We start from the raw sequence: 12709 nt of genomic DNA, 5'->3' as shown, positions 1-12709 counted from the left end.
GCCTGGGTGTGGGAGGTGAGAAAAAGTTGGATTAAACTAGTTAACAGTTATTAAGGGCTTTACATGGACTCATTAGCTTAAATTTCACAACAACCCTATGAGATTATCATCCCATTTTACAGATGCAGACAAAGAGACACAGAGTCATCTGGCACTGATAACTTACATGTCACAACCATGTAGGTTATCAGTGTCAGAACCAGGATTGAAACCCAAGCATCAGGCCATGGCATCTTAGGTAATAAACATACTATATCACATACTGTATCAAAACTGTGCTAAGTATTACATATTTTATAAAATTATTTATATAAAAATAAAGTTAAATTAAATATAAGTATTTTCTTTAATCCTACAATAAGTTTTAAGTATGTAGCTCAATTTTTTAAAATACTTATGCATTTTAAATCAGTAATGCCAAAATATAAACATTCAAATGAAATGTATGCAGCTTACAATAACTTGACACATTCTTAAACTTAAAATACATCACACCAAGAAGCTTAAAAAGCAGTTAAAATTGCAACCTTTGAACATTATATGTCAGTTTTCACACAGTAAAACAGAGGAGTTTTGACTGTGTACATAAATTGCATTTCCAATAGGCTAAAGAAGCATTAAGAAGTTTTCTATCTATAGTCTCTTTTCTCACTGAATAAATTTTTCATGCTATTTTTATCTACCATTTATTTTGTGTAGGACGCCGAGCCAGGCACCCTACTGGCATTATCTCATTGATTAAATGATTCAGTGCACAAAGTTCTAAGACCCATGCTGGGCATAGCTAGTGCTCAATAAATGTTGGCCATTATGATCTCACTTAATCTTCACATGCCGCGTCATTCCTAACGAGGGAAGGAGTATTGTGCTCCACCACAAATCTGGACACTGTGTTCAGTCCAGAGTGACCCATCTAGTACGTGGCAGAGCCCAGCCAAGGTCAGGTTTGTCCCTTCTTGCACTGCCACTTCTCACTTCGTACTTGATTTCAGAACATTCTTGGAAAGGATTTGGTGGCTTGTCAAAAAATATAGTCCATTTCAGACACATGGCATAACGTAGATTACATGTGGACTGGAGACTACTGACTCATTCCCTGTGGGAATTGGAGGAGATCCGTGGAAGAGGGAACACAGGGTGCAGAGACTGCCAGAAGAACAAATGAGACCTGGTCCTACCCTGAACACAGCTTCTGAGAGGGCTCTGCCTCTGTGCCAGGCAGAGGACTGATGCTGAGGTGCTGACTGCCCTGGGGAGCTAACTGACTAGCAGCAAAACAGCCCAAAGACAAAGAGAAAATAGCTGCAAACGGGGATGAATGACGAAAGCAAACAGGGTGCTGAGCTGGGGACCAGAGTTACAACTTTAGATGTTCAGGTAGCAGTTTCTTATACTTTTCCTACCAAATGTTTTATAATCAAATGCTATGGACAAGGGAAGCTATATACTCTCCTTCTTCCCTATCCACCTGGCACTTTCCATAATGGTAAACTGAATGGATACCTTTTCTTTTCTTTTTTTTTTTTTGACTTCATAGGACAAAATTCTACTCTTGGGTGACAAGTGCCAGAGTATCAAGAAAGTTTTGTACGTGCCTTGACAACGAAACGTCTAGAACGGGGCAGGGGGGGGGAGGCGGCGGTGGCGGCGCATTTGCTAGATTAAATACCTTTTTTTTTTTTTTTCATGTTTGCTTTCAGGATCCTCCAACTGGGAGTTTCTGGGGCAAAGGGTAGATGCCCAGACATTCTTCTTTGGAGCTGTCTCCACAGACAGCGATTGATAAGAGGCAAAGGAAAACACAAACACCTCAAGGCAGATTTAGACACTGAGTAGGTGTGTGCTGCCCCATGAATTAGTAATGAACTACAAACCTCCCAGGATGAACCGAACAGATGAGGGCTTTTTTTTTTTTTTTTTTTTTTTTTTGGTGTTATAAACTTCAGTTACTCTCCAACTATGTATCTAAAGCATAAGCCTCCAAAAAAACAAAAAAAAAGCATAAAGCTCCCTTGGGTAAAGCCCACAGCATTTGCCTCATTGTCTTAGTAAAATCCCAAGTGAGGAAAGCAGAGTTTTATTTCAACTGAAGACATTATTTGACCTGAAAACAGTTTTGAGAAACAGCTATATAAACAATAGCCAATCTATTTCCAAGCTGAAGGCAGGGGGTAGCGTAGTGGGTGCTGGGAGTGGCTGGGTGGCTATTTCCACATATACTTGGTCTAAAACTTAGGACTATGAATTCTTCCAATAGGAGCTGGTCTCCCACTGTCTCCAAGGATATGAAGACATATATGCAATGTATAAAGATGGCATTTGGGATGCTTAATTTACATATTCTTTGTGAGCATTATTATTATAATTATTATGTATCATTGTACAGTTTCATGTTTGAAGATGGATGAAAAAAGCTAGAGAGAGAAGAGACAGAAAATACATGATATGAAGATAGGTTAAAGACTTTCATTATTTAACCTGGAGGAAAGAAGGTTGAAGCGCATACAATTAATAATTGTCTTCAATTATTTGGAAATTTATCATGTAGAAGTTAATGATAAATTGCCCTCCATTTCCAAAAGCAACAAGAGATGGTGTGCTAAAAGTGTAACAGAAAGTGTTTAAGTTAGAACTTCGGAAAAATAAATGTTATGAGACCAAGGAAGAAGGTGAAATCTATTTCTTTCTAGCCCTGTATCGATGGACCAATAAGTACGTTCTTCTAAATGATACAGGTACGGTGGGTCTTATCACTCAATCGGTTACATTCGGAAGCCCTTTCTGTCTTACACTACTTTGATAAACCGTACTCTATCAACCGCTAGCCCAACGTGGGCACAGTTCTAGAATACTCCGAGGTCCCAGAATGTCCCTGGTACCATCAATTCAACCTAAAACAAACTGACGATCCTTACAATTCCTGCCTGGTGAATCAAAAGTATTCTCCAATACTGGTTCTGAGTTGACCCCGAAGGTCCTCCCGGCAGTTTAAGAAGCAACGTTCAAAGAATCAAATCACAAACGAATCAACAATTTGTAAAAACATTATTCTGTTTTCTGTACATATCTGAAACCCCATTCCCAAGTGCCAAATCTAACTTTTCAGTGACTGTCCAATTAAAAGCGCCCTAAGACTTTGTACGGCGGCAGCAGGAGATGTGCTTTAGAAATCTTTGACCCCGAAGTGGTCCTTGAACCAAAAACGTCTAGAGAACCCCACCGGAGTGTATGTGTATTCCTCTCCATTTTCTCACACAGGGGTCGGAAGGAAGACCCTTCCTCCCTTTTCTCTTTAAATTAAGGCCAGATCAGTAGCAGCCTAAGCGCGAAGGGACTGCAGGCCTTGGTAGGAAGCTGCTGGACGCTCTCCCGGCGCCTGCCCCGGGTCCCCGCGTCCGCCCGGGGAGGACGCGGGCAAGGGCTGCAATAAGGAGGGAGGCCGCCAGGGGGAGCTCCAGTCCCGCCCGGGAAGCGCCGCACGGCTTCCTGGGGGTTGACCCGCGCACGAGGTCCTCACCGCCCGAGGTCCGCGCGGCGCTGCGTGTTTGGCGTCCCGCGGCGGCCGGGGCCTCCGTGGACCGTCCAGTGCCCCCTCATGCGTCTCCCCCTTTCTGCTCGCGCTCACCCTAAACCCCGCAGCGCCCACCTGCGTCCTCGCACCGGCCGGGTGCCGGTGCGGCCCGAGCCGCTCTCGAGGGGTCGAATTCCGGGTCTGCAGGAGGCGGGTCTTCTTCGAACTCTATGTCCCGGTAAGGATGAAATGCCTCTCTCCCCTTCCATTCGGCCTGTCACCCCACTGCCCTCAATTAAGGAAGCTTTCTTTCTCCAAAAAAGTGTCGCGTAAGTCGCGGCCGGGATGGAGACTCGCCCCGCCCCCGAAGGGGTCCTAGAAGGAAGGAGAACGGGGGTGGGGGGGGGCGGTGAGGACCACACACACAAACACACACTCGCTCTCTCCCTCCCTCCTGCACCCCTTCACCCCACCCCCCAGCCACGCAGGCATTCCCCGGCCCCAGAACGGCTCCTCTGGCCCCCACCCGCCCCCGCTCCCCTCCCCCACGGTACCCGCCCGCGCCCCGCCTTCCCCGCGCCCCTTGCGCACCTGGAAGCAAATTCACGCCTGGAAACCATCCAAAGGGCGGGAGGCGGCTGGTGCTGGGTGGTGAGAGAATCAAATTGAAACGAACCTCTCAGTCGTTGGAAAAGCATTTCCCCACCCGCCTGTCCCGACCTGCAGGATTGGTTAAAATACTTCTGTTTACTCAGTGGCAATACGAGAGGTTTGGATGAAATTTTTTTCTGGAGCCCATCTGAGGGCCTCTGAGCGTCTATACCGCCTTCAGCCTGGAGACTTTTCCAGATTTTAAATGGGGACTGAGCTGCTGTCTCACCAAAGGAGGAAATTCCTTGAGACCAGGAACAGGAACCCAAGGGAAAGCACCGTGGTAAAAATGCAGCTGGTGGGAATTAATGCACGTGTGTGTCGCCTACTGCAGGCATCAGAGATGGGACCTGGTCTAGGGCACTGTGATGGTGAGATGGGTAAGGGAAGGAGCCCCGCACCTTGTGGGCCCTCAGTCCTTGTTGAAAGAGAGAAGCCGGCTGGGCTGGGTGAAGCACCTCACATCTCCGCCCTAGGACGGTGGGGGGACCTGATGGGCTGTGTGAGGGAGGTTCAGAAAAAGGATGAAGTGCCAAGGCCAGACTTTACCTCCCTTGCAAAGTTTTCCCCCGGCCTACTCTGCTATGCTGGAGGCTGAAATGATTACCACCCTGACCTCCCTCAAACTATGTTCCATTTAGTAAACATTAATCTAGGAAGACCCAACACTAGAGCCAGCAAGGAAGCAGAGATGCTTATTGGGAGGAACTACGGCATCGTGATAGCAACCATCAGTTATACCACCAGTCCCTTTCAACTATAAGCCTCTTATCTTAGGTTGGGTGCCCTGGGAAACAAAGCTGGAGTCTCTTATTCGTGCATGCAGACAGCTTATTGGGCAGCCTCTGAGTAAATCAGAGAAGCTGCACTGGACAAAAGTTGAACTTCGATGCAGCTGGGAGCCTGACCCAATTCCATAGGGAGCTCAGAAGCTGGGATGGTCCTTCAGAGTTGTCCTGAATCAAGGTAGGGGGCCAGCCCTTTGTACCCCTGCATGGACCAGTCGTTGGTGGTGGACTGCGCTAGGGAGGTCATATCCTTGATCATGGCTGGTCCCTTCAGTAAAGGGCAAGTCTCAGGGAAGAACTCAGCTGTGAGCTGTCACAGCCGATGGCTGGAGGAATGGCACCCCGGCCCTCGGAGGATCTGGCTGGCACACCACAGCACCCCCTCCACGCCTTGAGGGCATCCTGTTTCATTCTCTGCTGCTCTACGCACATCTGATTTTTTTTTTTTTCCCCACCGCTTAGGTTGCAGGGATAGATGATGGTCATACTACAGCTCCTAATTTTTTTAAAAAATGTGTTCCATTCTGAAGAGAGGCCTAGAGTAAGGCTGGAATATCAAACCCAATTCCAGATTTGCGGGACAACTTGGCCCAACTTGGATCAGGTTGCCCACCCCAGTAACTGGTTAGGGACCCGGGTTCGATCCCTGGTCAGGGAACTAAGATCCCACATGCCACGGGGCAACTGAGCCCACGTGCCGTGACTACTGAGCCTGTGCACTCTGGAGCCCTCACGCCACAACTAGAAGCCTGTGCGCTGCAACGAAAGATCCCGTGTGCCGCAACTAAGACCTGATGCAGCCAAATAAATAAATAAATATCTTTTAAAAAATAAAATAATGTAGTGTAGGCAGAGTTGACCCTTGTCACAGTTATTGAGCAAAAAGAAAGAAAGAAAACCCCACTTATTCTGTTATATGGTAGGAGTTGAAGAATTCTAGTCTGTGTTGCTCTGGTTGCTTAATCAACTAGGAAGAACCTACCCCCTTTTACTGTAGAGACCATGGCGGGCAGGATGCAGGATTCAGGGCAAGGACGTTCCCTGAAGCTGACTGGGGGGTGCTAACACGTTAGAACTAGGAGACACGGAGACCATACACTGCTTCATTTTACAGCAAGAAAACGTGTTGCATACATGACTTGGAGCCAGAAGAACTAAACGCAGTTGGGCTCCCTGTTCTGTGCTCCTTTCATAACTCAGGGAAGCTTTGGGTCCTGGGCTCCTCTGTCTGACTCTGGCAATAACTACATTGACAATCTGTCAGCCCTCCTCACTCCTGTCCCTCTCCCCGAGCTCCCCCCTGTGGCTTGAGGATAATGATATCGCCTATTATTGAATGCTGACCGAGTGCCATGCATCGGGCTAGGAGCTTTCTCTGCGTTTTCTAGTCTACCCTGTGAATCAGGTGTTAGGGATCTACTGGATTGCTTCTCTTCTCTTCCCCTGCCTCTTATAAGACAATCGATTTAATAAAAGGTAATCCATACTATGAATTTTTATAACAAGGATTTATTCATTTTGTGATTAAAAAGGTAAAGCAGTTATCCATATGTGTGACCATACGTGAGCCCAAGCTGTAACGACATTTTAAGGAAGGAAGGACACCCTAGAATGCAGTTCCCTTAATTGTAACCTTTGAAAAAAAGAGAAGCCCAAAGTGAGAGAATCTCTGACTGCCTGTCAGGATCGTATTTCCTGGGCAACAGCAAAGGTCTGTGGGTTATGCAGTCCTCGGCAACTCAAGGGTCTATGGCTAATGCCCAGGTGGCAGCAAGGGTCTCTGGGTAATGCCCGGGAGGCAGCAAGGGTCTCTGGGTAATGCCCGGGCGGCAGCAAGGGTCTATGGGTAATGCCCGGGTGGCAGCAAGGGTCTCTGTGTCATTTAGTCCTGGAAAGCGCAAGGGTCTTTGGGGCATGTGTTTCTGGGTAACAGCCAGTGTCTGTAGGTAACGCAGTCTGTCGCTGGGATGTGACGTGAATGACATGGTTTTACTTAAACACCCAGAACATGTTTCCAGTGCATTTGGCTACACCCCCTCTTCCTCGTGGAAGGACTCTGTTTGGGTCAGCCCCTCACCCACTTTGCACTTGCTCATTGTCAGGATGGGTAACGGGAAGCCCTTCTGGAGGCTCACACCACGTGGACTTCACCGTAGAGGCCCAGGCGGCTATCATCCTGTCCCAAAATGTCCGTGACCAGGCTCCAAAACCAGAGATGCCTATGTATCGTGTTGTGTATAATTTTTGGTTATTAATTTACTTTTAAACATTCAGTAATTCTCATCCCAGCATTCTTCCGCCTTTGTTTCATTTACGGGGGTACCGTGTTCTTGTGCCAGCCGGGGCCTCACGCCAGAAATCTGAACCTCAGCCTTGTGGAGCCTCGCGCCCTAAGCTTCGCAATCCTTCCTCATTCACGTTTACCTCAGCCCCAGAGGTGCTCGCCTCTGCTGGGTTGCTACCTCAGTTACGCCTTCTCTTTTATTCCACCCAGTAGTTAACCATCTTTTACCTCGTTAATAATTCTTTGTATTGAAATTTTCCCTGCTCAAATCACTTGTATGATTTTTGCCCCCTGCCTGGACCCTGACAGATAGATACTGGTAGAAATTCCCTGTTTGACTCACAGACTTAGAGAACAAAGTTATGGTTACCAGAGGGGAAGGGATAGTCAGGGAGTTTGGGATTGACGTGTATACACTGCTTTATTTATTTATTTTTGGCTGCATTGGGTCTTCATTGCTGTGCGCGGGCTTTCTCTAGTTGTGGCGAGGGAGGGCTCCTCTTCATTGCAGTGCAAGGGCTTCTCATTGCAGTGGCTTCTCTTGTTGCTCAGCACGGGCTCTAGGCGCATGGGCTTCAGTGGTTGTGGCACGCAGGCGTCAGTAGTTGTGGCATGCAGGCTTCAGTAGTTGTGGCTCGCGGGCTCTAGCGCTCAGGCTCAGTAGTTGTGGCGCATGGGCTTAGTTGCTCCACGGCACGTGGGATCTTCCTGGACCAGGGCTCGAACCCGTGTCCCCTGCATTAGCAGGTGGATTCTTAACCACTGCGCCACCAGGGAAGTCCCTACATTGCTATATTTAAAACGGTTAACCAACAAGGACCTACTGTATAGCACAGGGAACTCTGCTCAATGTTATGTGGCAGCCTGGATGGGAGGGGAGTTTGGGGGAGAATGGATACATGTATATGTATGGCCGAGTCCTTTTGCTATGCACCTGAAACTATCACAACATTGCTAATCAGCTATACTCTAATATAAAATAAAATGGTTTTTTTTAAAAAAAGCCTGTTTGAAGTAGGTTCAAGACAGCTGGGCAGAGAGGGGGCAAGTCAGCGGGAGGAGACATCTCTGAAGGAATTTTGATATGAAGCTGAATTGAGAAATGGGGCCAAAGTTGAAAGGGGATTGGGGGGGGTTGTTTTGTTTTGTTTTGCTTATTTAACATTTTATTATGGAAAATTTCAAACGTATACCAAAGTAGAGAGCATACACCCCATATATAAAAAGAGTATAACAAACCCCCATATACCCACGTTATGGGTTGAAATGTGTCCCCCCAAAAATATGTTGGCATTCTAATCCTCAGTACCTGTGAATGTGACCTTATTTGGAAATAAGGCCTTTACAGAGATAATCAAGCTAAAATGAAGTCCTAAGTGTGGGTCCTAATCCAATATGACAGGTGTCCTCATCAAAAGGGGAAATCTGGACACAGAGACAGGGACACACAGAAGAAAGAAGATGTGAAGACACAGAAATCACCTTGTGAAGATGGAGGCAGAGATCGGAGTGATGTATCTACAAGCCCAGGAACACCAGAGATCGCCAGTAACCCCCAAAGCTGAGAGAGAGGCCTGAAGAGATTCTCCCTCAGGACCAGCCTTGCTGACACCTTGATCTTGGACTTCTAGCCTCTAGAACTGTGAGACAATAAATGTCTGTTGTTTAAGTCCCCCAGTTTGTGGTACTTTGTCCCGGTGGTACTTTTGTACCCAGGTGGGTTGGGTACAACCCATCACCAAATTTCCTCTCCACCCACACCCACTTCTCCTTCTCAGATGCTTTAAAGGCAACAGTAAGGGGGAGGAGACATCCCAAATGGAAGGCCATCCTGGGCCAGGGCCTATGCTGGGGTGGGGATGGGTGCCATGGTGGTCCCAGGAGCCCTCTGGAAGGAACATGCAGAGGAACTGCAAGCATTCAGTTGTTTTAGTGATGGGGAGACAGGCTTGGACGGGCCTTTCCTTGTGGAGTGCAGTCCTCTCCACTGCAGAGGCCAGGCCGAGCCTTACTAACTTTTCCCTGAGCCTTTGCACCACTCACTCCAGACAGGTGGCCGGGATGTATGAATACATAATTATAACACAAGTATACAAATTCAACAAAGATGCTTCCTCTTCCTTCTCCATTCCAATCTCTAGACAAACCCTAATCAGTTTCAGTTGGCAGGGATGTCACTTCACCCTTTTTTGTGACACTTGTCTTTCCTCTTCTACTGTTTTGATTTGAGCTTTACTACATTTTCTTTCAAATACTCCCAGGTGCCTATGTACCTTGTCCTGCCCTTGAGATGGAGCCTGGCCTTGTTGCCTTCCCACCTCACCTTCTGTTCACTCCTCAATGCACTGTATCAGGATACTGACCCCATCTCACCAGTGAACCGAGTGATAACCATCCCCTAACCTTACACTCCCATTAGCACAGCTCCAGCTTCAGCTTGTGCTGTTCTCTCTGCAGTGCTTGATTCTGTTGACCACGCCCTTCTTCTTTTTTTTTTTTTTTTTTGGCTCTGTAGATTAGACCACTCCCTTCTTGACAGTCTCCTCCTTTGGCTTCCCGGAGATCGCACACTTCTATGGGTGGCAGACCACTTCTCCTCCCAAGGGTCTGACTGCACTGCGTAAGACTCCCTTTGTGGGCCCCCCTCCCCTTGCCTGTCCAGGAAATGCCAGGGCTCCTCAGGATCTCCCAGACCTTTCCCCTTCCTGCACTGCACGCCCTCCAAGTAGACCTCATTCATCTCCATGGCATCACCTGCCAGCTGTAGGCCCATGGTTCCAATTCTATATCTCCGTCGTTAAAGACACTAAACATTGTATTTTAAATTGTATGTCATATATAGAAGAGTATGTAAGATATCTGTAACACTTTGAAGATTTATGAAAATAAGGCAAACACTTATATAACCACCAAACAGTTTTGGAGCTAGAACATTGCCATCATTTTAGATGGTCCCTATGTGTCTCTCCCTGATCACATTCCCAAGACTAATATTCCTCCCCTTGTTATACTTTATAGTTTACCACTATGTATTAATCCGTAAGCTATATTTTTTAGATATTCCACTTCTATTGAACCAAGCTTCCTCAGGTAACAATTGTAAATTCTGGGGAAAAATATAAAAAACAATGACCTGAAGGCACCAGAAAGCAACGGAAACAAGCAGATACTGGATGGGGGTTGACACGTGGAAAAGAAAGGAACCGAGTGAGTTTCCCACTTCTTAAAATAGATTTAGGCTAAAAGCAGGCCCCAATCCTCACAGCTAAAAGAGGTATACAGACAGCTAAAACCTGAATAGAGCCCCACAGTCTTCCTAGTTTGAAAACTGAAAAACAGATTGTGGCAAAAGCTGGCAAGTTAAGTAGGGGAGTTCCAAAGGAGAGAACGAGAGTTGAGGAGCCCCAAAATCTGTATATATATCCTGTCCAGACCTCTGATTGACCACTGAATTATGTAGGCATGGGGTAGACTCCAAGAAGCCCAGCTGAGGCTAAAAGAGCAACACTGAAATTTGAGCTGCTTTTTACTAAAAGGGAGACCAAATTTGCAGAAGGAGTTCAGCCAAGTTAATTGCTAAAATAGATAAATCAATATTCTGTGGAAGAGCTGTATCCAGACTCTATATCATGTATTATTCACAATAACCAGAACAGAATCCAAATTACTCAACATATAAACAGGAAAATGTGACCAAGAGAAAAAAAAAAAAAAAAGCAATGGAAACTGACCCCAAGAGAACCCAGATGTTGGAATTAGCAAAGATATTTAAAGTAGTTGTTATAAGTGTGCTTAAGGACATAAAAGAAAATACACTAATGACTACTGGAAAGACAGTAAATTTGAGCAGAGTAATAGAAGCTAGAAAGAAGACCCAAATGGAAATTCTAGAACTGAAAAGTACAATATCTGAAATTTAAAATTCATTGAATGGGCTTAGCTACAGATTGAAGATGACAGAAGAAATAAAGAACCTGAAGACAGATCAATAAAAATTATCCAATCTGAAAAACAGAAAAAGATTGAACAATATATATGTATTAGTTTCCTATCACTGCTGTAACAAACTTAGTGGCTTAAAAACAACACAAATGTATTATCTCAGAGTTCTGTAGGTCAGAAGCCTGACACAGGTCTCACTGAGCTGAAAATCGATGTGTCCACAGAGCTGTGTTTCTTTCTGAGGCTCTAGAGGAGAATCCATTGCTGGCCCTTTCCAGCGTCTCGAGGCCACCCACATTGCTCGGCTCATGACCGCTTCCTCCTTCTTCTAAGCCAGCAACATTTCACATCGCTGTGCCTTTCTTCTGTAATCACATGTTCCGCTCTGACTTTTCTATTTTGCCCCCTTTTCTGCTTTCAAGGACCTTTGTGATTTCTTTGAGCCCACTTAGACAATCCACATTAATCTCCCCATCTCAAGGTCCTTATTATTGCATCTGCAAGGTCTCTTTTGCCACGTGAAGTAACACATTCACAGGTTCCAGGTATTAGGACACGAGCGTCTTTGGGAGGCTTTTTTCTGCCTACTACAATGTACTTTATAGTTTTTCTCCTTTTTGAACTCCTTGTAAAGTGTATTACACTGTCATTCTCTCTCTTTTTTTAAAAAAAATAAGTTTATTTATTTTTGGCTGCGTTGGGTCTTCGTTGCTGCGCAGGCTTTCTCTAGTTGTGTCGAGCATGCGCTGCTCTTCGTTGCGGTGCACGGGCTTCTCATTGCGGTGGCTTCTCGTTGCGGGGCACGGACTGTAGGCACGCAGGCTTCCGTAGTTGCAGCATGCGGGCTCAGTAGTTGTGGCGTACAGGCTTAGTTGCTCTGCGGCATGTGGGATCTTCCTGGACCAGGGCTCGAACCCGTGTCCCCTGCATTGGCAGGCGGATTCTTAACCACTGCGCCACCAGGGAAGTCCCTGTCATTCTCTTTTGTGTACTGCTGCTTTCACTCACCATGATGTTTGTAACTTCCATGTCTGGTAATGTGTGTAGCGCTCATTCATTTTTTTGTCATTGCTATATCGTAGTCCATCGAATTTCATATACCACAATTTATTCATCTTTGTTGATGGACATTTAGATCATTCATCTTTTGGCTTTCACAAGCAATACTACTTGTACATATATCTTAATGCATATGTATACCATTTTCTCTACGTTTTATACCTAAAAGATAAACTGTTGGGTCATAGAGTATCAATCTTCAACTTTAATAGCTGATGTCAAACTGTTTTTCAAAGTGCCTCAATTTATACACACACACACACCCCACCCCTGCCACCAGCAGCTTCAATTGCTCCACATCCTACCCAATACTTGGTATTATCAAACTTTAAAAATGTTGCCAGACTTCCCTGGTGGTGCAGTGGCTAAGAATATGCCTGCCAATGCAGGGGACACGTGTTCGAGCCCTGGCCCAGGAAGATCCCACATGCCACGGAGCAACTAAGCCCATGCGCCACAACTACTGAGGCTGTG

General features: G+C 46.1%; 1 long non-coding RNA gene across 1 annotated transcript; it reads left to right on the top strand.

The window, feature by feature from the left end:
• The first annotated feature begins 3481 nt into the window (after positions 1–3481).
• Positions 3482–8907, top strand: LOC117314145 (uncharacterized). Its single transcript, XR_004528820.2, has 2 exons — positions 3482–3749; positions 8637–8907. It is a non-coding gene; the product is annotated as an uncharacterized lncRNA (long non-coding RNA).
• Positions 8908–12709: the final 3802 nt, after the last annotated feature.

The sequence above is a fragment of the Tursiops truncatus genome, chromosome 11 (genome assembly GCF_011762595.2).
Source record: "Tursiops truncatus isolate mTurTru1 chromosome 11, mTurTru1.mat.Y, whole genome shotgun sequence".
Taxonomy (NCBI): domain Eukaryota; kingdom Metazoa; phylum Chordata; class Mammalia; order Artiodactyla; family Delphinidae; genus Tursiops; species Tursiops truncatus.
Note: the sequence above shows the minus strand (reverse complement) of the source record. Positions and strands in the feature narration are given on the sequence as shown.